The 25,818-nt window shown below is 44.3% G+C and overlaps 15 non-coding genes and 1 pseudogene across 15 annotated transcripts; all 16 read left to right on the forward strand.

The window, feature by feature from the left end:
* The first annotated feature begins 256 nt into the window (after window positions 1-256).
* On the forward strand, window positions 257-447 carry LOC141212551 (U2 spliceosomal RNA). Its single transcript, XR_012282276.1, has one exon. It is a non-coding gene; the product is annotated as a U2 spliceosomal RNA (small nuclear RNA).
* Window positions 448-1,565: 1,118 nt separating this feature from the next.
* LOC141212552 (U2 spliceosomal RNA) lies at window positions 1,566-1,756 on the forward strand. Its single transcript, XR_012282277.1, has one exon. It is a non-coding gene; the product is annotated as a U2 spliceosomal RNA (small nuclear RNA).
* A 1,118-nt stretch (window positions 1,757-2,874) lies between these two features.
* Window positions 2,875-3,065, forward strand: LOC141212553 (U2 spliceosomal RNA). Its single transcript, XR_012282278.1, has one exon. It is a non-coding gene; the product is annotated as a U2 spliceosomal RNA (small nuclear RNA).
* Window positions 3,066-4,177: 1,112 nt separating this feature from the next.
* LOC141212554 (U2 spliceosomal RNA) lies at window positions 4,178-4,368 on the forward strand. The gene has a single exon (XR_012282279.1). It is a non-coding gene; the product is annotated as a U2 spliceosomal RNA (small nuclear RNA).
* Window positions 4,369-5,482: 1,114 nt separating this feature from the next.
* On the forward strand, window positions 5,483-5,673 carry LOC141212555 (U2 spliceosomal RNA). The gene has a single exon (XR_012282280.1). It is a non-coding gene; the product is annotated as a U2 spliceosomal RNA (small nuclear RNA).
* Window positions 5,674-6,788: 1,115 nt separating this feature from the next.
* LOC141212556 (U2 spliceosomal RNA) lies at window positions 6,789-6,979 on the forward strand. The gene has a single exon (XR_012282281.1). It is a non-coding gene; the product is annotated as a U2 spliceosomal RNA (small nuclear RNA).
* Window positions 6,980-8,094: 1,115 nt separating this feature from the next.
* On the forward strand, window positions 8,095-8,186 carry LOC141212527 (U2 spliceosomal RNA; annotated as a pseudogene).
* Window positions 8,187-8,975: 789 nt separating this feature from the next.
* Window positions 8,976-9,158, forward strand: LOC141212503 (U2 spliceosomal RNA). The gene has a single exon (XR_012282253.1). It is a non-coding gene; the product is annotated as a U2 spliceosomal RNA (small nuclear RNA).
* Window positions 9,159-10,273: 1,115 nt separating this feature from the next.
* Window positions 10,274-10,464, forward strand: LOC141212412 (U2 spliceosomal RNA). Its single transcript, XR_012282172.1, has one exon. It is a non-coding gene; the product is annotated as a U2 spliceosomal RNA (small nuclear RNA).
* Window positions 10,465-11,579: 1,115 nt separating this feature from the next.
* On the forward strand, window positions 11,580-11,770 carry LOC141212470 (U2 spliceosomal RNA). Its single transcript, XR_012282227.1, has one exon. It is a non-coding gene; the product is annotated as a U2 spliceosomal RNA (small nuclear RNA).
* A 1,114-nt stretch (window positions 11,771-12,884) lies between these two features.
* Window positions 12,885-13,075, forward strand: LOC141212557 (U2 spliceosomal RNA). The gene has a single exon (XR_012282282.1). It is a non-coding gene; the product is annotated as a U2 spliceosomal RNA (small nuclear RNA).
* A 6,602-nt stretch (window positions 13,076-19,677) lies between these two features.
* On the forward strand, window positions 19,678-19,866 carry LOC141212496 (U2 spliceosomal RNA). Its single transcript, XR_012282250.1, has one exon. It is a non-coding gene; the product is annotated as a U2 spliceosomal RNA (small nuclear RNA).
* Window positions 19,867-20,981: 1,115 nt separating this feature from the next.
* LOC141212558 (U2 spliceosomal RNA) lies at window positions 20,982-21,172 on the forward strand. Its single transcript, XR_012282283.1, has one exon. It is a non-coding gene; the product is annotated as a U2 spliceosomal RNA (small nuclear RNA).
* A 1,115-nt stretch (window positions 21,173-22,287) lies between these two features.
* On the forward strand, window positions 22,288-22,478 carry LOC141212559 (U2 spliceosomal RNA). Its single transcript, XR_012282284.1, has one exon. It is a non-coding gene; the product is annotated as a U2 spliceosomal RNA (small nuclear RNA).
* Window positions 22,479-23,593: 1,115 nt separating this feature from the next.
* On the forward strand, window positions 23,594-23,784 carry LOC141212560 (U2 spliceosomal RNA). Its single transcript, XR_012282285.1, has one exon. It is a non-coding gene; the product is annotated as a U2 spliceosomal RNA (small nuclear RNA).
* A 1,115-nt stretch (window positions 23,785-24,899) lies between these two features.
* LOC141212473 (U2 spliceosomal RNA) lies at window positions 24,900-25,090 on the forward strand. The gene has a single exon (XR_012282229.1). It is a non-coding gene; the product is annotated as a U2 spliceosomal RNA (small nuclear RNA).
* Window positions 25,091-25,818: the final 728 nt, after the last annotated feature.

A 25,818-nucleotide genomic window follows, 5' to 3' on the forward strand; every position in this document is an offset into this window, starting at 1 on the left:
TTAATTGGTTCTCCTCCCTTCCAACGGTGTTGAGGCGGGTGGGAACAGCAGGGGGTGAAGGTGCTGTGTTTAAAGAGGTGGAGTTATGCAGATCTAAAACGCGTGGATTGCAGCAGCAGCAAGCCGAAAAGTGCAGGCATGTAAGGGATCTAGAGGTTGACAACATGTCTTCTTAACGGGAGTCCAGGAGCTCATCTCCACAAATGGACTTTTCAGGATCCTTGGGTGGCTCCGTAGTTTGAAACCAATTCTGGTTATCGCTTCTCGGCCTTTTGGCTAAGATCAAGTGTAGTATCTGTTCTTATCAGTTTAATATCTGATACGTCCCCTATCTGGGGACCATATATTAAATGGATTTTTAGAACAGGGAGATGGAAAAAGAGCTTGCTCTGTCCACTCCACGCATTGACCTGGTATTGCAGTATCTCCAGGACCGGTGCACCCCTTCTTTAATGCAGTTTCTAAAATCAGAAAGAATTGAATTCAATGTTTTTTGTTCATTTTGCTTGTTTGTCGGATTTTGGGATGGACTCTTTGGCTTTGCTTTTCTTCTCCTCATTGGATTTTTCATGTTCAAAGTTGCAGAAGCCAGATTACAAGCTCATTTTGGTTCAACTTCAGCAACTGTGCATTGCATTGCCATGTAATGTGATGCAATGCTATCTTTCTAGCTCTCCCTTTTTACTTCCTTTTGGATAAACAGACATATTAGGCAAGCATTTTGGAGCTTTCACCTAAATAACTACAGGTGGTGAGATAAGCTGCACAATATAATTGACCTTTCAGTATATTGTTGCACACACACCATCTATTTAGCAAATGCCCTTGTTATCAACAGCAGCCTTTTAAACTCACCTGAGCTAACAGGTATGTGCGCTGGTTACTCTGCTGCGCTTAAAATTTCTTTTTTGGTTTGCTACAATGCCTTTTCTGAAACGTTGTCTCCTTCTGCTGGAACACTGACTTCTTTCATTTAATGCCTGCAGACTATAAAAGAGAACCCAACCCAAAAAGTTTGGTTGATTAGTCTGTGGCATTCTGTTAAACTGTTGCTTATGGCGGTCTCTGTGAGCTTCTCAGCGACATTCAGCCAGCCAGGTATCCTGCCTGCAGTAGATGGAATGTGGCAATGGAACGCTGGCTGCGCGTGTCATAATAGGCTCTGAGCCTTTATATACCTGTGCACAGCAGCAGCCACCTTCAGTCTGCTGCTGGACAGCCAGCAGCAGCAGCAGCAGCAGGAGAGGTATGTAATCAGGAGCCCTCCTGCTAAGGGTAGACAGCTGCTCGTTCCACCCCACCCCCCGCCTTAATTGGTTCTCCTCCCTTCCAACGGTGTTGAGGCGGGTGGGAACAGCAGGGGGTGAAGGTGCTGTGTTTAAAGAGGTGGAGTTATGCAGATCTAAAACGCGTGGATTGCAGCAGCAGCAAGCCGAAAAGTGCAGGCATGTAAGGGATCTAGAGGTTGACAACATGTCTTCTTAACGGGAGTCCAGGAGCTCATCTCCACAAATGGACTTTTCAGGATCCTTGGGTGGCTCCGTAGTTTGAAACCAATTCTGGTTATCGCTTCTCGGCCTTTTGGCTAAGATCAAGTGTAGTATCTGTTCTTATCAGTTTAATATCTGATACGTCCCCTATCTGGGGACCATATATTAAATGGATTTTTAGAACAGGGAGATGGAAAAAGAGCTTGCTCTGTCCACTCCACGCATTGACCTGGTATTGCAGTATCTCCAGGACCGGTGCACCCCTTCTTTAATGCAGTTTCTAAAATCAGAAAGAATTGAATTCAATGTTTTTTGTTCATTTTGCTTGTTTGTCGGATTTTGGGATGGACTCTTTGGCTTTGCTTTTCTTCTCCTCATTGGATTTTTCATGTTCAAAGTTGCAGAAGCCAGATTACAAGCTCATTTTGGTTCAACTTCAGCAACTGTGCATTGCATTGCCATGTAATGTGATGCAATGCTATCTTTCTAGCTCTCCCTTTTTACTTCCTTTTGGATAAACAGACATATTAGGCAAGCATTTTGGAGCTTTCACCTAAATAACTACAGGTGGTGAGATAAGCTGCACAATATAATTGACCTTTCAGTATATTGTTGCACACACACCATCTATTTAGCAAATGCCCTTGTTATCAACAGCAGCCTTTTAAACTCACCTGAGCTAACAGGTATGTGCGCTGGTTACTCTGCTGCGCTTAAAATTTCTTTTTTGGTTTGCTACAATGCCTTTTCTGAAACGTTGTCTCCTTCTGCTGGAACACTGACTTCTTTCATTTAATGCCTGCAGACTATAAAAGAGAACCCAACCCAAAAAGTTTGGTTGATTAGTCTGTGGCATTCTGTTAAACTGTTGCTTATGGCGGTCTCTGTGAGCTTCTCAGCGACATTCAGCCAGCCAGGTATCCTGCCTGCAGTAGATGGAATGTGGCAATGGAACGCTGGCTGCGCGTGTCATAATAGGCTCTGAGCCTTTATATACCTGTGCACAGCAGCAGCCACCTTCAGTCTGCTGCTGGACAGCCAGCAGCAGCAGCAGCAGGAGAGGTATGTAATCAGGAGCCCTCCTGCTAAGGGTAGACAGCTGCTCGTTCCACCCCACCCCCCGCCTTAATTGGTTCTCCTCCCTTCCAACGGTGTTGAGGCGGGTGGGAACAGCAGGGGGTGAAGGTGCTGTGTTTAAAGAGGTGGAGTTATGCAGATCTAAAACGCGTGGATTGCAGCAGCAGCAGCAAGCCGAAAAGTGCAGGCATGTAAGGGATCTAGAGGTTGACAACATGTCTTCTTAACGGGAGTCCAGGAGCTCATCTCCACAAATGGACTTTTCAGGATCCTTGGGTGGCTCCGTAGTTTGAAACCAATTCTGGTTATCGCTTCTCGGCCTTTTGGCTAAGATCAAGTGTAGTATCTGTTCTTATCAGTTTAATATCTGATACGTCCCCTATCTGGGGACCATATATTAAATGGATTTTTAGAACAGGGAGATGGAAAAAGAGCTTGCTCTGTCCACTCCACGCATTGACCTGGTATTGCAGTATCTCCAGGACCGGTGCACCCCTTCTTTAATGCAGTTTCTAAAATCAGAAAGAATTGAATTCAATGTTTTTTGTTCATTTTGCTTGTTTGTCGGATTTTGGGATGGACTCTTTGGCTTTGCTTTTCTTCTCCTCATTGGATTTTTCATGTTCAAAGTTGCAGAAGCCAGATTACAAGCTCATTTTGGTTCAACTTCAGCAACTGTGCATTGCATTGCCATGTAATGTGATGCAATGCTATCTTTCTAGCTCTCCCTTTTTACTTCCTTTTGGATAAACAGACATATTAGGCAAGCATTTTGGAGCTTTCACCTAAATAACTACAGGTGGTGAGATAAGCTGCACAATATAATTGACCTTTCAGTATATTGTTGCACACACACCATCTATTTAGCAAATGCCCTTGTTATCAACAGCAGCCTTTTAAACTCACCTGAGCTAACAGGTATGTGCGCTGGTTACTCTGCTGCGCTTAAAATTTCTTTTTTGGTTTGCTACAATGCCTTTTCTGAAACGTTGTCTCCTTCTGCTGGAACACTGACTTCTTTCATTTAATGCCTGCAGACTATAAAAGAGAACCCAACCCAAAAAGTTTGGTTGATTAGTCTGTGGCATTCTGTTAAACTGTTGCTTATGGCGGTCTCTGTGAGCTTCTCAGCGACATTCAGCCAGCCAGGTATCCTGCCTGCAGTAGATGGAATGTGGCAATGGAACGCTGGCTGCGCGTGTCATAATAGGCTCTGAGCCTTTATATACCTGTGCACAGCAGCAGCCACCTTCAGTCTGCTGCTGGACAGCCAGCAGCAGCAGCAGGAGAGGTATGTAATCAGGAGCCCTCCTGCTAAGGGTAGACAGCTGCTCGTTCCACCCCACCCCCCGCCTTAATTGGTTCTCCTCCCTTCCAACGGTGTTGAGGCGGGTGGGAACAGCAGGGGGTGAAGGTGCTGTGTTTAAAGAGGTGGAGTTATGCAGATCTAAAACGCGTGGATTGCAGCAGCAGCAAGCCGAAAAGTGCAGGCATGTAAGGGTTCTAGAGGTTGACAACATGTCTTCTTAACGGGAGTCCAGGAGCTCATCTCCACAAATGGACTTTTCAGGATCCTTGGGTGGCTCCGTAGTTTGAAACCAATTCTGGTTATCGCTTCTCGGCCTTTTGGCTAAGATCAAGTGTAGTATCTGTTCTTATCAGTTTAATATCTGATACGTCCCCTATCTGGGGACCATATATTAAATGGATTTTTAGAACAGGGAGATGGAAAAAGAGCTTGCTCTGTCCACTCCACGCATTGACCTGGTATTGCAGTATCTCCAGGACCGGTGCACCCCTTCTTTAATGCAGTTTCTAAAATCAGAAAGAATTGAATTCAATGTTTTTTGTTCATTTTGCTTGTTTGTCGGATTTTGGGATGGACTCTTTGGCTTTGCTTTTCTTCTCCTCATTGGATTTTTCATGTTCAAAGTTGCAGAAGCCAGATTACAAGCTCATTTTGGTTCAACTTCAGCAACTGTGCATTGCATTGCCATGTAATGTGATGCAATGCTATCTTTCTAGCTCTCCCTTTTTACTTCCTTTTGGATAAACAGACATATTAGGCAAGCATTTTGGAGCTTTCACCTAAATAACTACAGGTGGTGAGATAAGCTGCACAATATAATTGACCTTTCAGTATATTGTTGCACACACACCATCTATTTAGCAAATGCCCTTGTTATCAACAGCAGCCTTTTAAACTCACCTGAGCTAACAGGTATGTGCGCTGGTTACTCTGCTGCGCTTAAAATTTCTTTTTTGGTTTGCTACAATGCCTTTTCTGAAACGTTGTCTCCTTCTGCTGGAACACTGACTTCTTTCATTTAATGCCTGCAGACTATAAAAGAGAACCCAACCCAAAAAGTTTGGTTGATTAGTCTGTGGCATTCTGTTAAACTGTTGCTTATGGCGGTCTCTGTGAGCTTCTCAGCGACATTCAGCCAGCCAGGTATCCTGCCTGCAGTAGATGGAATGTGGCAATGGAACGCTGGCTGCGCATGTCATAATAGGCTCTGAGCCTTTATATACCTGTGCACAGCAGCAGCCACCTTCAGTCTGCTGCTGGACAGCCAGCAGCAGCAGCAGCAGGAGAGGTATGTAATCAGGAGCCCTCCTGCTAAGGGTAGACAGCTGCTCGTTCCACCCCACCCCCGCCTTAATTGGTTCTCCTCCCTTCCAACGGTGTTGAGGCGGGTGGGAACAGCAGGGGGTGAAGGTGCTGTGTTTAAAGAGGTGGAGTTATGCAGATCTAAAACGCGTGGATTGCAGCAGCAGCAAGCCGAAAAGTGCAGGCATGTAAGGGATCTAGAGGTTGACAACATGTCTTCTTAACGGGAGTCCAGGAGCTCATCTCCACAAATGGACTTTTCAGGATCCTTGGGTGGCTCCGTAGTTTGAAACCAATTCTGGTTATCGCTTCTCGGCCTTTTGGCTAAGATCAAGTGTAGTATCTGTTCTTATCAGTTTAATATCTGATACGTCCCCTATCTGGGGACCATATATTAAATGGATTTTTAGAACAGGGAGATGGAAAAAGAGCTTGCTCTGTCCACTCCACGCATTGACCTGGTATTGCAGTATCTCCAGGACCGGTGCACCCCTTCTTTAATGCAGTTTCTAAAATCAGAAAGAATTGAATTCAATGTTTTTTGTTCATTTTGCTTGTTTGTCGGATTTTGGGATGGACTCTTTGGCTTTGCTTTTCTTCTCCTCATTGGATTTTTCATGTTCAAAGTTGCAGAAGCCAGATTACAAGCTCATTTTGGTTCAACTTCAGCAACTGTGCATTGCATTGCCATGTAATGTGATGCAATGCTATCTTTCTAGCTCTCCCTTTTTACTTCCTTTTGGATAAACAGACATATTAGGCAAGCATTTTGGAGCTTTCACCTAAATAACTACAGGTGGTGAGATAAGCTGCACAATATAATTGACCTTTCAGTATATTGTTGCACACACACCATCTATTTAGCAAATGCCCTTGTTATCAACAGCAGCCTTTTAAACTCACCTGAGCTAACAGGTATGTGCGCTGGTTACTCTGCTGCGCTTAAAATTTCTTTTTGGGTTTGCTACAATGCCTTTTCTGAAACGTTGTCTCCTTCTGCTGGAACACTGACTTCTTTCATTTAATGCCTGCAGACTATAAAAGAGAACCCAACCCAAAAAGTTTGGTTGATTAATCTGTGGCATTCTGTTAAACTGTTGCTTATGGCGGTCTCTGTGAGCTTCTCAGCGACATTCAGCCAGCCAGGTATCCTGCCTGCAGTAGATGGAATGTGGCAATGGAACGCTGGCTGCGCGTGTCATAATAGGCTCTGAGCCTTTATATACCTGTGCACAGCAGCAGCCACCTTCAGTCTGCTGCTGGACAGCCAGCAGCAGCAGCAGCAGGAGAGGTATGTAATCAGGAGCCCTCCTGCTAAGGGTAGACAGCTGCTCGTTCCACCCCACCCCCCGCCTTAATTGGTTCTCCTCCCTTCCAACGGTGTTGAGGCGGGTGGGAACAGCAGGGGGTGAAGGTGCTGTGTTTAAAGAGGTGGAGTTATGCAGATCTAAAACGCGTGGATTGCAGCAGCAGCAAGCCGAAAAGTGCAGGCATGTAAGGGATCTAGAGGTTGACAACATGTCTTCTTAACGGGAGTCCAGGAGCTCATCTCCACAAATGGACTTTTCAGGATCCTTGGGTGGCTCCGTAGTTTGAAACCAATTCTGGTTATCGCTTCTCGGCCTTTTGGCTAAGATCAAGTGTAGTATCTGTTCTTATCAGTTTAATATCTGATACGTCCCCTATCTGGGGACCATATATTAAATGGATTTTTAGAACAGGGAGATGGAAAAAGAGCTTGCTCTGTCCACTCCACGCATTGACCTGGTATTGCAGTATCTCCAGGACCGGTGCACCCCTTCTTTAATGCAGTTTCTAAAATCAGAAAGAATTGAATTCAATGTTTTTTGTTCATTTTGCTTGTTTGTCGGATTTTGGGATGGACTCTTTGGCTTTGCTTTTCTTCTCCTCATTGGATTTTTCATGTTCAAAGTTGCAGAAGCCAGATTACAAGCTCATTTTGGTTCAACTTCAGCAACTGTGCATTGCATTGCCATGTAATGTGATGCAATGCTATCTTTCTAGCTCTCCCTTTTTACTTCCTTTTGGATAAACAGACATATTAGGCAAGCATTTTGGAGCTTTCACCTAAATAACTACAGGTGGTGAGATAAGCTGCACAATATAATTGACCTTTCAGTATATTGTTGCACACACACCATCTATTTAGCAAATGCCCTTGTTATCAACAGCAGCCTTTTAAACTCACCTGAGCTAACAGGTATGTGCGCTGGTTACTCTGCTGCGCTTAAAATTTCTTTTTTGGTTTGCTACAATGCCTTTTCTGAAACGTTGTCTCCTTCTGCTGGGACACTGACTTCTTTCATTTAATGCCTGCAGACTATAAAAGAGAACCCAACCCAAAAAGTTTGGTTGATTAGTCTGTGGCATTCTGTTAAACTGTTGCTTATGGCGGTCTCTGTGAGCTTCTCAGCGACATTCAGCCAGCCAGGTATCCTGCCTGCAGTAGATGGAATGTGGCAATGGAACGCTGGCTGCGTGTGTCATAATAGGCTCTGAGCCTTTATATACCTGTGCACAGCAGCAGCCACCTTCAGTCTGCTGCTGGACAGCCAGCAGCAGCAGCAGCAGGAGAGGTATGTAATCAGGAGCCCTCCTGCTAAGGGTAGACAGCTGCTCGTTCCACCCCACCCCCCGCCTTAATTGGTTCTCCTCCCTTCCAACGGTGTTGAGGCGGGTGGGAACAGCAGGGGGTGAAGGTGCTGTGTTTAAAGAGGTGGAGTTATGCAGATCTAAAACGCGTGGATTGCAGCAGCAGCAAGCCGAAAAGTGCAGGCATGTAAGGGATCTAGAGGTTGACAACATGTCTTCTTAACGGGAGTCCAGGAGCTCATCTCCACAAATGGACTTTTCAGGATCCTTGGGTGGCTCCGTAGTTTGAAACCAATTCTGGTTATCGCTTCTCGGCCTTTTGGCTAAGATCAAGTGTAGTATCTTTCGAAAAGGTGGTTTTAGATGTTGGCCGCCCTAGTAGATTGATACATTATGCACACTGGGGTTTAGGCGCTTGTTAGTACGCCAGGTGGCTAATATAGTCATCTGGTGGAAAGCATGGCCCCCAGGATCGACGCCATTGGGCCGGGGAAGATCGAAAGCCCGAAGTGTGAAGTGCCCCAGGAGTGGTGACCCTGGGGTGGTTAACTCACTGGGATTGGGAACCCCACTTGAGTTTATGGCACATTTGCACTAGCACTTCAATATTTCTTTCTTCACACACACCCTTATTCCGGGCCTTCTGGCCTTAGGATGGGGAATTTTTCAATTCCCGGTCGAAGGTCCGGGCAGTATTATACTGTGAAACCTTCACTATTTATTTAATTTTTTTGTCACTGTGTGTCCACTTTTTCACGTGTGTCCACGTCCTTACTAGGATTTTGTCGGGATGCGGTTCCCTTACGGGTTCCTCTCTTGGCAGGTCTAGGGGGGGAGTGTGTGGCCATCAGGTTCCGCTCCCCCCTGAACCCCCCTGGCTCTCCTTTTTCGGGAGGAGAGCGTTGTTGGCTCCCCTCTTCCGGGAGGGGAGCACAGTCTTTGGCTCCCAGTGCCTTGCTCAGGTGAGAACTCGGGCAGGTGCTGGGGGTAAGATTGGGTCGTCTCTGGCTCCGGCTGGAGGTGGCTATTTGTCCCTGTTCCTCGCTGTGGCCTTCTGGCTCGGAGGGACGGGGAATGGTTTGGGGGACCCTTCTCCTTTTGGAGAGGGTTTCAAGAAGACCAGCATCCTAGTGCACTTTTTTTGTGGCACTTGTCACTTTTTTAAGCGCACTCGGGTTTTGTACACGAATTCGGGCTTTCGAAAGAAAAAAAAATCTGTTCTTATCAGTTTAATATCTGATACGTCCCCTATCTGGGGACCATATATTAAATGGATTTTTAGAACAGGGAGATGGAAAAAGAGCTTGCTCTGTCCACTCCACGCATTGACCTGGTAATGCAGTATCTCCAGGACCGGTGCACCCCTTCTTTAATGCAGTTTCTAAAATCAGAAAGAATTGAATTCAATGTTTTTTGTTCATTTTGCTTGTTTGTCGGATTTTGGGATGGACTCTTTGGCTTTGCTTTTCTTCTCCTCATTGGATTTTTCATGTTCAAAGTTGCAGAAGCCAGATTACAAGCTCATTTTGGTTCAACTTCAGCAACTGTGCATTGCATTGCCATGTAATGTGATGCAATGCTATCTTTCTAGCTCTCCCTTTTTACTTCCTTTTGGATAAACAGACATATTAGGCAAGCATTTTGGAGCTTTCACCTAAATAACTACAGGTGGTGAGATAAGCTGCACAATATAATTGACCTTTCAGTATATTGTTGCACACACACCATCTATTTAGCAAATGCCCTTGTTATCAACAGCAGCCTTTTAAACTCACCTGAGCTAACAGGTATGTGCGCTGGTTACTCTGCTGCGCTTAAAATTTCTTTTTTGGTTTGCTACAATGCTTTTTCTGAAACGTTGTCTCCTTCTGCTGGAACACTGACTTCTTTCATTTAATGCCTGCAGACTATAAAAGAGAACCCAACCCAAAAAGTTTGGTTGATTAGTCTGTGGCATTCTGTTAAACTGTTGCTTATGGCGGTCTCTGTGAGCTTCTCAGCGACATTCAGCCAGCCAGGTATCCTGCCTGCAGTAGATGGAATGTGGCAATGGAACGCTGGCTGCGCGTGTCATAATAGGCTCTGAGCCTTTATATACCTGTGCACAGCAGCAGCCACCTTCAGTCTGCTGCTGGACAGCCAGCAGCAGCAGCAGCAGGAGAGGTATGTAATCAGGAGCCCTCCTGCTAAGGGTAGACAGCTGCTCGTTCCACCCCACCCCCCGCCTTAATTGGTTCTCCTCCCTTCCAACGGTGTTGAGGCGGGTGGGAACAGCAGGGGGTGAAGGTGCTGTGTTTAAAGAGGTGGAGTTATGCAGATCTAAAACGCGTGGATTGCAGCAGCAGCAAGCCGAAAAGTGCAGGCATGTAAGGGATCTAGAGGTTGACAACATGTCTTCTTAACGGGAGTCCAGGAGCTCATCTCCACAAATGGACTTTTCAGGATCCTTGGGTGGCTCCGTAGTTTGAAACCAATTCTGGTTATCGCTTCTCGGCCTTTTGGCTAAGATCAAGTGTAGTATCTGTTCTTATCAGTTTAATATCTGATACGTCCCCTATCTGGGGACCATATATTAAATGGATTTTTAGAACAGGGAGATGGAAAAAGAGCTTGCTCTGTCCACTCCACGCATTGACCTGGTATTGCAGTATCTCCAGGACCAGTGCACCCCTTCTTTAATGCAGTTTCTAAAATCAGAAAGAATTGAATTCAATGTTTTTTGTTCATTTTGCTTGTTTGTCGGATTTTGGGATGGACTCTTTGGCTTTGCTTTTCTTCTCCTCATTGGATTTTTCATGTTCAAAGTTGCAGAAGCCAGATTACAAGCTCATTTTGGTTCAACTTCAGCAACTGTGCATTGCATTGCCATGTAATGTGATGCAATGCTATCTTTCTAGCTCTCCCTTTTTACTTCCTTTTGGATAAACAGACATATTAGGCAAGCATTTTGGAGCTTTCACCTAAATAACTACAGGTGGTGAGATAAGCTGCACAATATAATTGACCTTTCAGTATATTGTTGCACACACACCATCTATTTAGCAAATGCCCTTGTTATCAACAGCAGCCTTTTAAACTCACCTGAGCTAACAGGTATGTGCGCTGGTTACTCTGCTGCACTTAAAATTTCTTTTTTGGTTTGCTACAATGCCTTTTCTGAAACGTTGTCTCCTTCTGCTGGAACACTGACTTCTTTCATTTAATGCCTGCAGACTATAAAAGAGAACCCAACCCAAAAAGTTTGGTTGATTAGTCTGTGGCATTCTGTTAAACTGTTGCTTATGGCGGTCTCTGTGAGCTTCTCAGCGACATTCAGCCAGCCAGGTATCCTGCCTGCAGTAGATGGAATGTGGCAATGGAACGCTGGCTGCGCGTGTCATAATAGGCTCTGAGCCTTTATATACCTGTGCACAGCAGCAGCCACCTTCAGTCTGCTGCTGGACAGCCAGCAGCAGCAGCAGCAGGAGAGGTATGTAATCAGGAGCCCTCCTGCTAAGGGTAGACAGCTGCTCGTTCCACCCCACCCCCCGCCTTAATTGGTTCTCCTCCCTTCCAACGGTGTTGAGGCGGGTGGGAACAGCAGGGGGTGAAGGTGCTGTGTTTAAAGAGGTGGAGTTATGCAGATCTAAAACGCGTGGATTGCAGCAGCAGCAAGCCGAAAAGTGCAGGCATGTAAGGGATCTAGAGGTTGACAACATGTCTTCTTAACGGGAGTCCAGGAGCTCATCTCCACAAATGGACTTTTCAGGATCCTTGGGTGGCTCCGTAGTTTGAAACCAATTCTGGTTATCGCTTCTCGGCCTTTTGGCTAAGATCAAGTGTATTATCTGTTCTTATCAGTTTAATATCTGATACGTCCCCTATCTGGGGACCATATATTAAATGGATTTTTAGAACAGGGAGATGGAAAAAGAGCTTGCTCTGTCCACTCCACGCATTGACCTGGTATTGCAGTATCTCCAGGACCGGTGCACCCCTTCTTTAATGCAGTTTCTAAAATCAGAAAGAATTGAATTCAATGTTTTTTGTTCATTTTGCTTGTTTGTCGGATTTTGGGATGGACTCTTTGGCTTTGCTTTTCTTCTCCTCATTGGATTTTTCATGTTCAAAGTTGCAGAAGCCAGATTACAAGCTCATTTTGGTTCAACTTCAGCAACTGTGCATTGCATTGCCATGTAATGTGATGCAATGCTATCTTTCTAGCTCTCCCTTTTTACTTCCTTTTGGATAAACAGACATATTAGGCAAGCATTTTGGAGCTTTCACCTAAATAACTACAGGTGGTGAGATAAGCTGCACAATATAATTGACCTTTCAGTATATTGTTGCACACACACCATCTATTTAGCAAATGCCCTTGTTATCAACAGCAGCCTTTTAAACTCACCTGAGCTAACAGGTATGTGCGCTGGTTACTCTGCTGCGCTTAAAATTTCTTTTTTGGTTTGCTACAATGCCTTTTCTGAAACGTTGTCTCCTTCTGCTGGAACACTGACTTCTTTCATTTAATGCCTGCAGACTATAAAAGAGAACCCAACCCAAAAAGTTTGGTTGATTAGTCTGTGGCATTCTGTTAAACTGTTGCTTATGGCGGTCTCTGTGAGCTTCTCAGCGACATTCAGCCAGCCAGGTATCCTGCCTGCAGTAGATGGAATGTGGCAATGGAACGCTGGCTGCGCGTGTCATAATAGGCTCTGAGCCTTTATATACCTGTGCACAGCAGCAGCCACCTTCAGTCTGCTGCTGGACAGCCAGCAGCAGCAGCAGCAGGAGAGGTATGTAATCAGGAGCCCTCCTGCTAAGGGTAGACAGCTGCTCGTTCCACCCCCCCCCCGCCTTAATTGGTTCTCCTCCCTTCCAACGGTGTTGAGGCGGGTGGGAACAGCAGGGGGTCAAGGTGCTGTGTTTAAAGAGGTGGAGTTATGCAGATCTAAAACGCGTGGATTGCAGCAGCAGCAAGCCGAAAAGTGCAGGCATGTAAGGGATCTAGAGGTTGACAACATGTCTTCTTAACGGGAGTCCAGGAGCTCATCTCCACAAATGGACTTTTCAGGATCCTTGGGTGGCTCCGTAGTTTGAAACCAATTCTGGTTATCGCTTCTCGGCCTTTTGGCTAAGATCAAGTGTAGTATCTGTTCTTATCAGTTTAATATCTGATACGTCCCCTATCTGGGGACCATATATTAAATGGATTTTTAGAACAGGGAGATGGAAAAAGAGCTTGCTCTGTCCACTCCACGCATTGACCTGGTATTGCAGTATCTCCAGGACCGGTGCACCCCTTCTTTAATGCAGTTTCTAAAATCAGAAAGAATTGAATTCAATGTTTTTTGTTCATTTTGCTTGTTTGTCGGATTTTGGGATGGACTCTTTGGCTTTGCTTTTCTTCTCCTCATTGGATTTTTCATGTTCAAAGTTGCAGAAGCCAGATTACAAGCTCATTTTGGTTCAACTTCAGCAACTGTGCATTGCATTGCCATGTAATGTGATGCAATGCTATCTTTCTAGCTCTCCCTTTTTACTTCCTTTTGGATAAACAGACATATTAGGCAAGCATTTTGGAGCTTTCACCTAAATAACTACAGGTGGTGAGATAAGCTGCACAATATAATTGACCTTTCAGTATATTGTTGCACACACACCATCTATTTAGCAAATGCCCTTGTTATCAACAGCAGCCTTTTAAACTCACCTGAGCTAACAGGTATGTGCGCTGGTTACTCTGCTGCGCTTAAAATTTCTTTTTTGGTTTGCTACAATGCCTTTTCTGAAACGTTGTCTCCTTCTGCTGGAACACTGACTTCTTTCATTTAATGCCTGCAGACTATAAAAGAGAACCCAACCCAAAAAGTTTGGTTGATTAGTCTGTGGCATTCTGTTAAACTGTTGCTTATGGCGGTCTCTGTGAGCTTCTCAGCGACATTCAGCCAGCCAGGTATCCTGCCTGCAGTAGATGGAATGTGGCAATGGAACGCTGGCTGCGCGTGTCATAATAGGCTCTGAGCCTTTATATACCTGTGCACAGCAGCAGCCACCTTCAGTCTGCTGCTGGACAGCCAGCAGCAGCAGCAGGAGAGGTATGTAATCAGGAGCCCTCCTGCTAAGGGTAGACAGCTGCTCGTTCCACCCCACCCCCCGCCTTAATTGGTTCTCCTCCCTTCCAACGGTGTTGAGGCGGGTGGGAACAGCAGGGGGTGAAGGTGCTGTGTTTAAAGAGGTGGAGTTATGCAGATCTAAAACGCGTGGATTGCAGCAGCAGCAAGCCGAAAAGTGCAGGCATGTAAGGGATCTAGAGGTTGACAACATGTCTTCTTAACGGGAGTCCAGGAGCTCATCTCCACAAATGGACTTTTCAGGATCCTTGGGTGGCTCCGTAGTTTGAAACCAATTCTGGTTATCGCTTCTCGGCCTTTTGGCTAAGATCAGGTGCAGTGATCTAAAGGTTGCTGCCTTGGTCTCGGCTAGGAGGTGCCTGGGGTACCCGACTTGTTGGCCTTGGGGGATCGCTCTCTCTTAACGGAGGGAGCTTCACCTCCTTGCAGCTATTGGCAGGTCGGCTTAGTCCCCGGACAACGGGGAGCGATCACGTCTTGTCTTCGGGGCGACCCGAGGAAATAAGGGCGTTTTCCTTTGCTGAGCTTTATCGCTTAGTGGGCTGTGTAAGTTCTTGGGGTACCCCTCCCTCGGTCTTGGGTTTGTTCCTGCTTTTGTGGGATTCATTCCCTTGTTACTATTGGGGGAGGGCTTAGTCCCTGAGGGCCGAAAATGCCTTTTTCTTTTGGATTTGCGGTGGGGGAGACTCCACTGCGACAGTCCATTAGAATCATGGTGGATGAATGCCAGCGCCATGAGAAGAATCTGCAGTACATCGTGCATGAGATTCTTTTTGGGTTCTTCCACCTGGAGCGAGATAAGATCCTGTGTCTTTACGATCAGGAATTCCGTGGGCGATATACCATTTCCTTTATGGCTAAATCATGCTGTGATAATATCCATGCAGCACTGATGGTTGCGGACAAGGACGATGAGAGACTGAACGGGCTGAGCTTTGACTTCCTGTACGGTGAAGAGGAAGTACCCTTGGTGATCTTCATGTACAGCCCATTCGTCTCTGAGGGCGATATTGAAACCTTTTTGAAGCGTTACTGCAAGTCAGTGCGCTTCTCACATGATATCCTCAACTCCCAGCGCTTCTGGAATGGGAAGAGGAAATACCTGGTGAAGTTCCATCCAGATCAGAGCGGCATTGGTAGTCTTCACCACCCGCCTGCTAATTTTGCCATTGGTAATGTCAGGGGATTCCTACGCTACCCAGGAATGCCCCTTCAATGCCGGAATTGTCATGAATATGGGCATACACGAGAAAATTGTACAAGGGCTCATGTAGTCTTTTGCAACAAGTGCGGTAAGAGTGGGCACACCTCCGCTACGTGTGACTCTGAGATCGTATGTAACTTATGTGGGAAGGCAGGTCACGCCTTCAGGAATTGTCCGAGCAAAAAGTCAAAAACATATGACATGTTTAAGTCAGGTCAACTGACTATCCAAGAATACTTCGGAGGGAGTATTACTACACCTGCCCCTGGACCTGGGTTGGCGCACGCTGACGGGTCCGGAACAAATCCTTCAACGGCTCCGCCAGAGGGCCCGCTGGTAGTTCCACAGAAGGACGGTCGTAGGGGTTGCATAAGATTAACCGAGGGTTCGCTCTCTGTGGAATTGATCGATGTTCTGGCTCTAGATGTTGCCGTATCTCAGAGTCAAGAGGAAGGGTCCTCATCCAGCATGAATGCACCACCGGCATTATGTGGAACTGAGGAGACCTCTAGTACCCCGATTAAGCAAGCACCCAGATTCGCCACACCATCATCGGTGATCTTGGGTAAGGGCAAAAAGGGTACGCTCCTTAATCGATCAACCAGTGTGTCGGATAGAGAGACCTCTAGGGCACGAAGTAAAAAGGATCCGGCTAAGACCCAGTCGAGCCCTGGTCCTCGAACCAGAAGTCGCAGTAGTTCCGTGACCAGACCAGAGGACAAGACGACCCAGAGGGATGACACCCGTTCCATAGACCAGACCGCCATGAGGACTGCAGATGCACAGGACTTGGAAAAGATGGACAGCTCCCAGCCTCTGAAAAGGCAACGGGAGGACGTAAAGCAACCTGATATCCAAAGAAAACACGGATGTCGAGGTCCAGATGAGGAGTCAAAAGTGGATGATGCCTTTTTGCCTGCTTCAGATCCCGGTAATATTAAACAAATCCTGACCCCTGGAGATGCGGAGGAGGAGGTGCCGTGTATTGACTTCTTCCCATCTTCAGATCCTGATTCTTCTTAATGTCTGTTCCTTTTAAAATCTCCTCACTAAATGTGAGGTCCCTAAAGAGCCCTACACGTAGGGCTGCTTTATTTTCTTATTTAGAGACATTGGACTTTGATTTCTGGTTTCTACAAGAATGTGGTATACAGAGTAATTTAAATTATAAGGACTTAAAAGAAGACTGGAAACTGGGCGCTTTTGTGTGGTCCGGTGCTAATGACTGTCGTGCTGCCGGAGTTGGACTACTTTGCCGTGGACATTCTACCATCATTCAATCTGTGACTGAAATTATACCTGGCAGAGCTATTTTAATACATCTTGTTTTTAATGGACTTTCTTTACGTTTATTAAATGTGTACGCTCCTCCTGGGAAGCAGGAAAGGGCGGATTTACTTGAAATATTGCCATTATTTTGTGTTGGGTCAACCCCCCTGCTAGTGGGAGGAGATTTTAATTGTTTACGTGATGGGGAATCCCGGCAGGGTGGGGATGTGAATCGTAAAGACCGTACCTCCTATTTGTTGAAAAGTTTAATTGATGATTTTAGATTACAGGACTGCTGGAAGGAACTCTTGCCGGCGGATCCAGGTGTTACATGGTCCAATGGAAGAGTTTCTTCTAGAATTGATTTCATATTTGCTTCTACTGCCTTTAAACCTTGTAAATGTTTTCTTTTATCTAATTTATTCTCTGATCATAAAGTTTTATCTGTGTTTTTAGAGTTAGCAGGGGAACAAAATACCTCAAGAGGCCCATGGAGATTAAATACAACTCTCCTAGAGGATATTGATATTCAAAAGAGGTTTGTGCAGGCCTACCAGTGCTGACAATCAAAGAGAGACCCCCGCGCCTCGATGCTGGATTGGTGGGAGAGCATTAAACCTAAGATTAAATTATTTTTTATTAAGGCAGGGAAAATGAAAGCAAAAAAGAAAAAGCAGTGGTTTTATGTTTTTAATATGAGATTACAAGTACTCTTTAAACTAAAAGAAGTTGGTATTGATGTGGATGATGATATTGCAAATCTTAAGTCTGAAATAAAAAATGCTCTTAATGAAAAAGGAAAACAAATAATTTTTAACTCCCATGTACAGCACCTGGAGGAAGGAGAGAAATGCTCCCGATTCTTCTTCAAAAAGGTAATGGGGAGGAGGGACGCAATCCTAAATCTTGAAGGTGAAAATGATATTAAGGGTATGTTAGGAAAAGCTTTTAATTTTTATCAACTTCTTTTTAACACTAAAGTTATAGATCCATCCTTTTTAGAGTATGCTATTAATTCCCTTGATTTTAAGTTAGATATTTTAGACCAGGGTATTTTATCTAGGGATCTCACCAGTGAGGAACTTTTACAGATTTTTAAAAGTTTCTCCAGTGGGAAAGCCCCTGGGGAAGACGGTCTACCGATTGAGTTTTATCTGACTTTTTGGGGAATTTTAAAGAACGATATGTTTTTATTGTTTAAAGAAGCTTTTAATACTAATAAATTACCCCCATCTTGGAGGAGAGGTCTGGTATCTTTAATATATAAAAAAGGGGATAGGAGCCAACTTAAAAACTGGCGGCCTATTACGCTTTTAAACCTTGATTATAAAATTTTAGCTAAACTTATTGCAGTCCGTTTAAAACCCTTTATAGCCAAATTAATTCACCCTAACCAGGTATGTGGTGTTCCCGGAAGAACCATAGCTGAGTCCCTCAACATAATTAGGGATACCATATGGTATTCAAAAGAGAGAAGTCAAAACCTTGCTATTTTATCCTTAGACTTTGAAAAAGCTTTTGACAGGGTATCGCATGAATTTCTTTTTATGGTTCTTAAAAAAATGGCGTTTCCAGAGAAAATTTTAACCCGCATTATGCTTTTATATCATTCTTGTTTTAGTCAAATTTCTGTAAATGGGTTTTTAACGAAGGGGGTTCCTCTATTATCAGGGGTGAAACAAGGGTGCCCTCTCTCACCACTGCTCTTTATCTGTGTTATGGAACCACTATTAACCATACTGAGAAAAGATAAAGTAATTAAAGGGGTACCTATTCCCGGGAGTAGGGGTATGCAACTTAAAGCCCTAAGTTACATGGATGATGTTACCATACTATGTCCAGATTCCACATCTCTGAGGAGGGTATTGAGAAACACACAATTTTTCTGTGAAGCCTCAGGTTTTAAATTAAATATAGATAAATGTGACTGTTTTAATGTGGGGGGATGGGACTCCTCTTTGACCCCTGGGATAGTGATACAGAAAAATCACATAAAAATTTTAGGAATTATTTTTAACCAAGCCAATGAGGGGGACCCTAACTGGGACTCTGCAATGGATAAAATAGAAAAAAAGATCTCATTGTGGAATTTAAGGAACTTTAGTATGGAAGGTAAAATTTTAATTATTAAAGCTGTTTTAATTCCCATTATGTTGTATGTTGCAATGGTGTTTCCCCCTTCCAATTTACAAATCAAGAAAGTAACAAGAATTGTTTTTATGTTTTTATGGGGTTCAAAAATGGAAAAGTTAAAAAGAGATCTGATGTACAAATGTAAATCTAATGGAGGTAAAGATGTACCCAATTTTTTTACCTTTTTCCATATAAAGTATTTCTGCTTCTGTTTTAAGGTTTTTAAATCTGATGGCATTTTTAGTTATTTTTTAAAATATGCAGCAGGAATGATTTTTAAAAGGTGGTTTAGCCTACCTTTAAGTTCTCCTGTGCTCCTGTGCCCACCTAAACAGTATGTGATACTTGAGAAAACGGTCAGACTTTTAGGTCTCCAGGAATTGGAGCCTGATATATTGGGGGACCAAAGGAAGGTATCTATTGCTTGCAGACACTCTGAGGACACAATTCCTGTCTCCAATTTTTCACAGGCAAGGTCCAAAACGGTGTGGCGAAATGTGTACGGGAAATATCTTGCAAATGTACACAAGGACCTTGCCTGGGCTATCGTCCACCAGTGCCTCCCTACCCGTGAGTTTCAACATAGGCGGGGGCTGGTGGCGAGAGCCAAATGTCCAAGAGATATATGCGGGGAAAGTGAGTCTGTATTGCATCTCTTTTGGAATTGTCATTTTGCACAGGAGGTTTGGAGAAAGGTAGGCCCACTTTTAAAATGGGCATGTGGCCTGAAAGATTTTAATCACTTTTATGTCTTTTATGGTCTTTTTAAGTGTCCAAATTTTAAACAATTCCGAGTTGCCTGGATTATTATTAATTGTTTTAAAAATGCCATGTGGAAAGTTAGAAATATTTTACTCTTCAAACATGATCATATTGATTCAACAGACTGTATAAAAATTGCTTTAAGTGAAATGTATATTTACTATCTCAGAGATAAAAAACTGTATGGAGCAAAAGAAGCGGCTTCTATGTGGTGTGTACAATTATGGAACACAATTAGTGGTAATTAAATAAACCCAAGTACATCTGTAATTATGATTTTCTTAATTGTTACAATGGTTTTATGATGGTAAATTGTGTTTTTACAAAAAACTTGAATTGATTATTATCATGTTTTATCATTTTATTGTAATGTTATAAATGTTCTTTTTTAAAACCTTTGTAAATATACTTTTGAATCAATAAAATTGCGTTGAAACCTTATCTGTTCTTATCAGTTTAATATCTGATACGTCCCCTATCTGGGGACCATATATTAAATGGATTTTTAGAACAGGGAGATGGAAAAAGAGCTTGCTCTGTCCACTCCACGCATTGACCTGGTATTGCAGTATCTCCAGGACCGGTGCACCCCTTCTTTAATGCAGTTTCTAAAATCAGAAAGAATTGAATTCAATGTTTTTTGTTCATTTTGCTTGTTTGTCGGATTTTGGGATGGACTCTTTGGCTTTGCTTTTCTTCTCCTCATTGGATTTTTCATGTTCAAAGTTGCAGAAGCCAGATTACAAGCTCATTTTGGTTCAACTTCAGCAACTGTGCATTGCATTGCCATGTAATGTGATGCAATGCTATCTTTCTAGCTCTCCCTTTTTACTTCCTTTTGGATAAACAGACATATTAGGCAAGCATTTTGGAGCTTTCACCTAAATAACTACAGGTGGTGAGATAAGCTGCACAATATAATTGACCTTTCAGTATATTGTTGCACACACACCATCTATTTAGCAAATGCCCTTGTTATCAACAGCAGCCTTTTAAACTCACCTGAGCTAACAGGTATGTGCGCTGGTTACTCTGCTGCGCTTAAAATTTCTTTTTTGGTTTGCTACAATGCCTTTTCTGAAACGTTGTCTCCTTCTGCTGGAACACTGACTTCTTTCATTTAATGCCTGCAGACTATAAAAGAGAACCCAACCCAAAAAGTTTGGTTGATTAGTCTGTGGCATTCTGTTAAACTGTTGCTTATGGCGGTCTCTGTGAGCTTCTCAGCGACATTCAGCCAGCCAGGTATCCTGCCTGCAGTAGATGGAATGTGGCAATGGAACGCTGGCTGCGCGTGTCATAATAGGCTCTGAGCCTTTATATACCTGTGCACAGCAGCAGCCACCTTCAGTCTGCTGCTGGACAGCCAGCAGCAGCAGCAGCAGGAGAGGTATGTAATCAGGAGCCCTCCTGCTAAGGGTAGACAGCTGCTCGTTCCACCCCACCCCCCGCCTTAATTGGTTCTCCTCCCTTCCAACGGTGTTGAGGCGGGTGGGAACAGCAGGGGGTGAAGGTGCTGTGTTTAAAGAGGTGGAGTTATGCAGATCTAAAATGCGTGGATTGCAGCAGCAGCAAGCCGAAAAGTGCAGGCATGTAAGGGATCTAGAGGTTGACAACATGTCTTCTTAACGGGAGTCCAGGAGCTCATCTCCACAAATGGACTTTTCAGGATCCTTGGGTGGCTCCGTAGTTTGAAACCAATTCTGGTTATCGCTTCTCGGCCTTTTGGCTAAGATCAAGTGTAGTATCTGTTCTTATCAGTTTAATATCTGATACGTCCCCTATCTGGGGACCATATATTAAATGGATTTTTAGAACAGGGAGATGGAAAAAGAGCTTGCTCTGTCCACTCCACGCATTGACCTGGTATTGCAGTATCTCCAGGACCGGTGCACCCCTTCTTTAATGCAGTTTCTAAAATCAGAAAGAATTGAATTCAATGTTTTTTGTTCATTTTGCTTGTTTGTCGGATTTTGGGATGGACTCTTTGGCTTTGCTTTTCTTCTCCTCATTGGATTTTTCATGTTCAAAGTTGCAGAAGCCAGATTACAAGCTCATTTTGGTTCAACTTCAGCAACTGTGCATTGCATTGCCATGTAATGTGATGCAATGCTATCTTTCTAGCTCTCCCTTTTTACTTCCTTTTGGATAAACAGACATATTAGGCAAGCATTTTGGAGCTTTCACCTAAATAACTACAGGTGGTGAGATAAGCTGCACAATATAATTGACCTTTCAGTATATTGTTGCACACACACCATCTATTTAGCAAATGCCCTTGTTATCAACAGCAGCCTTTTAAACTCACCTGAGCTAACAGGTATGTGCGCTGGTTACTCTGCTGCGCTTAAAATTTCTTTTTTGGTTTGCTACAATGCCTTTTCTGAAACGTTGTCTCCTTCTGCTGGAACACTGACTTCTTTCATTTAATGCCTGCAGACTATAAAAGAGAACCCAACCCAAAAAGTTTGGTTGATTAGTCTGTGGCATTCTGTTAAACTGTTGCTTATGGCGGTCTCTGTGAGCTTCTCAGCGACATTCAGCCAGCCAGGTATCCTGCCTGCAGTAGATGGAATGTGGCAATGGAACGCTGGCTGCGCGTGTCATAATAGGCTCTGAGCCTTTATATACCTGTGCACAGCAGCAGCCACCTTCAGTCTGCTGCTGGACAGCCAGCAGCAGCAGCAGCAGGAGAGGTATGTAATCAGGAGCCCTCCTGCTAAGGGTAGACAGCTGCTCGTTCCACCCCACCCCCCGCCTTAATTGGTTCTCCTCCCTTCCAACGGTGTTGAGGCGGGTGGGAACAGCAGGGGGTGAAGGTGCTGTGTTTAAAGAGGTGGAGTTATGCAGATCTAAAACGCGTGGATTGCAGCAGCAGCAAGCCGAAAAGTGCAGGCATGTAAGGGATCTAGAGGTTGACAACATGTCTTCTTAACGGGAGTCCAGGAGCTCATCTCCACAAATGGACTTTTCAGGATCCTTGGGTGGCTCCGTAGTTTGAAACCAATTCTGGTTATCGCTTCTCGGCCTTTTGGCTAAGATCAAGTGTAGTATCTGTTCTTATCAGTTTAATATCTGATACGTCCCCTATCTGGGGACCATATATTAAATGGATTTTTAGAACAGGGAGATGGAAAAAGAGCTTGCTCTGTCCACTCCACGCATTGACCTGGTATTGCAGTATCTCCAGGACCGGTGCACCCCTTCTTTAATGCAGTTTCTAAAATCAGAAAGAATTGAATTCAATGTTTTTTGTTCATTTTGCTTGTTTGTCGGATTTTGGGATGGACTCTTTGGCTTTGCTTTTCTTCTCCTCATTGGATTTTTCATGTTCAAAGTTGCAGAAGCCAGATTACAAGCTCATTTTGGTTCAACTTCAGCAACTGTGCATTGCATTGCCATGTAATGTGATGCAATGCTATCTTTCTAGCTCTCCCTTTTTACTTCCTTTTGGATAAACAGACATATTAGGCAAGCATTTTGGAGCTTTCACCTAAATAACTACAGGTGGTGAGATAAGCTGCACAATATAATTGACCTTTCAGTATATTGTTGCACACACACCATCTATTTAGCAAATGCCCTTGTTATCAACAGCAGCCTTTTAAACTCACCTGAGCTAACAGGTATGTGCGCTGGTTACTCTGCTGCGCTTAAAATTTCTTTTTTGGTTTGCTACAATGCCTTTTCTGAAACGTTGTCTCCTTCTGCTGGAACACTGACTTCTTTCATTTAATGCCTGCAGACTATAAAAGAGAACCCAACCCAAAAAGTTTGGTTGATTAGTCTGTGGCATTCTGTTAAACTGTTGCTTATGGCGGTCTCTGTGAGCTTCTCAGCGACATTCAGCCAGCCAGGTATCCTGCCTGCAGTAGATGGAATGTGGCAATGGAACGCTGGCTGCGCGTGTCATAATAGGCTCTGAGCCTTTATATACCTGTGCACAGCAGCAGCCACCTTCAGTCTGCTGCTGGACAGCCAGCAGCAGCAGCAGCAGGAGAGGTATGTAATCAGGAGCCCTCCTGCTAAGGGTAGACAGCTGCTCGTTCCACCCCACCCCCCGCCTTAATTGGTTCTCCTCCCTTCCAACGGTGTTGAGGCGGGTGGGAACAGCAGGGGGTGAAGGTGCTGTGTTTAAAGAGGTGGAGTTATGCAGATCTAAAACGCGTGGATTGCAGCAGCAGCAAGCCGAAAAGTGCAGGCATGTAAGGGATCTAGAGGTTGACAACATGTCTTCTTAACGGGAGTCCAGGAGCTCATCTCCACAAATGGACTTTTCAGGATCCTTGGGTGGCTCCGTAGTTTGAAACCAATTCTGGTTATCGCTTCTCGGCCTTTTGGCTAAGATCAAGTGTAGTATCTGTTCTTATCAGTTTAATATCTGATACGTCCCCTATCTGGGGACCATATATTAAATGGATTTTTAGAACAGGGAGATGGAAAAAGAGCTTGCTCTGTCCACTCCACGCATTGACCTGGTATTGCAGTATCTCCAGGACCGGTGCACCCCTTCTTTAATGCAGTTTCTAAAATCAGAAAGAATTGAATTCAATGTTTTTTGTTCATTTTGCTTGTTTGTCGGATTTTGGGATGGACTCTTTGGCTTTGCTTTTCTTCTCCTCATTGGATTTTTCATGTTCAAAGTTGCAGAAGCCAGATTACAAGCTCATTTTGGTTCAACTTCAGCAACTGTGCATTGCATTGCCATGTAATGTGATGCAATGCTATCTTTCTAGCTCTCCCTTTTTACTTCCTTTTGGATAAACAGACATATTAGGCAAGCATTTTGGAGCTTTCACCTAAATAACTACAGGTGGTGAGATAAGCTGCACAATATAATTGACCTTTCAGTATATTGTTGCACACACACCATCTATTTAGCAAATGCCCTTGTTATCAACAGCAGCCTTTTAAACTCACCTGAGCTAACAGGTATGTGCGCTGGTTACTCTGCTGCGCTTAAAATTTCTTTTTTGGTTTGCTACAATGCCTTTTCTGAAACGTTGTCTCCTTCTGCTGGAACACTGACTTCTTTCATTTAATGCCTGCAGACTATAAAAGAGAACCCAACCCAAAAAGTTTGGTTGATTAGTCTGTGGCATTCTGTTAAACTGTTGCTTATGGCGGTCTCTGTGAGCTTCTCAGCGACATTCAGCCAGCCAGGTATCCTGCCTGCAGTAGATGGAATGTGGCAATGGAACGCTGGCTGCGCGTGTCATAATAGGCTCTGAGCCTTTATATACCTGTGCACAGCAGCAGCCACCTTCAGTCTGCTGCTGGACAGCCAGCAGCAGCAGCAGCAGGAGAGGTATGTAATCAGGAGCCCTCCTGCTAAGGGTAGACAGCTGCTCGTTCCACCCCACCCCCCGCCTTAATTGGTTCTCCTCCCTTCCAACGGTGTTGAGGCGGGTGGGAACAGCAGGGGGTGAAGGTGCTGTGTTTAAAGAGGTGGAGTTATGCAGATCTAAATCGCGTGGATTGCAGCAGCAGCAAGCCGAAAAGTGCAGGCATGTAAGGGATCTAGAGGTTGACAACATGTCTTCTTAACGGGAGTCCAGGAGCTCATCTCCACAAATGGACTTTTCAGGATCCTTGGGTGGCTCCGTAGTTTGAAACCAATTCTGGTTATCGCTTCTCGGCCTTTTGGCTAAGATCAAGTGTAGTATCTGTCCTTATCAGTTTAATATCTGATACGTCCCCTATCTGGGGACCATATATTAAATGGATTTTTAGAACAGGGAGATGGAAAAAGAGCTTGCTCTGTCCACTCCACGCATTGACCTGGTATTGCAGTATCTCCAGGACCGGTGCACCCCTTCTTTAATGCAGTTTCTAAAATCAGAAAGAATTGAATTCAATGTTTTTTGTTCATTTTGCTTGTTTGTCGGATTTTGGGATGGACTCTTTGGCTTTGCTTTTCTTCTCCTCATTGGATTTTTCATGTTCAAAGTTGCAGAAGCCAGATTACAAGCTCATTTTGGTTCAACTTCAGCAACTGTGCATTGCATTGCCATGTAATGTGATGCAATGCTATCTTTCTAGCTCTCCCTTTTTACTTCCTTTTGGATAAACAGACATATTAGGCAAGCATTTTGGAGCTTTCACCTAAATAACTACAGGTGGTGAGATAAGCTGCACAATATAATTGACCTTTCAGTATATTGTTGCACACACACCATCTATTTAGCAAATGCCCTTGTTATCAACAGCAGCCTTTTAAACTCACCTGAGCTAACAGGTATGTGCGCTGGTTACTCTGCTGCGCTTAAAATTTCTTTTTTGGTTTGCTACAATGCCTTTTCTGAAACGTTGTCTCCTTCTGCTGGAACACTGACTTCTTTCATTTAATGCCTGCAGACTATAAAAGAGAACCCAACCCAAAAAGTTTGGTTGATTAGTCTGTGGCATTCTGTTAAACTGTTGCTTATGGCGGTCTCTGTGAGCTTCTCAGCGACATTCAGCCAGCCAGGTATCCTGCCTGCAGTAGATGGAATGTGGCAATGGAACGCTGGCTGCGCGTGTCATAATAGGCTCTGAGCCTTTATA

This window comes from Phyllobates terribilis, unplaced genomic scaffold (assembly GCF_046119375.1).
Source record: "Phyllobates terribilis strain yellow unplaced genomic scaffold, ASM4611937v1 Scaffold_175__1_contigs__length_3988992, whole genome shotgun sequence".
In the NCBI taxonomy this organism is placed as follows: domain Eukaryota; kingdom Metazoa; phylum Chordata; class Amphibia; order Anura; family Dendrobatidae; genus Phyllobates; species Phyllobates terribilis.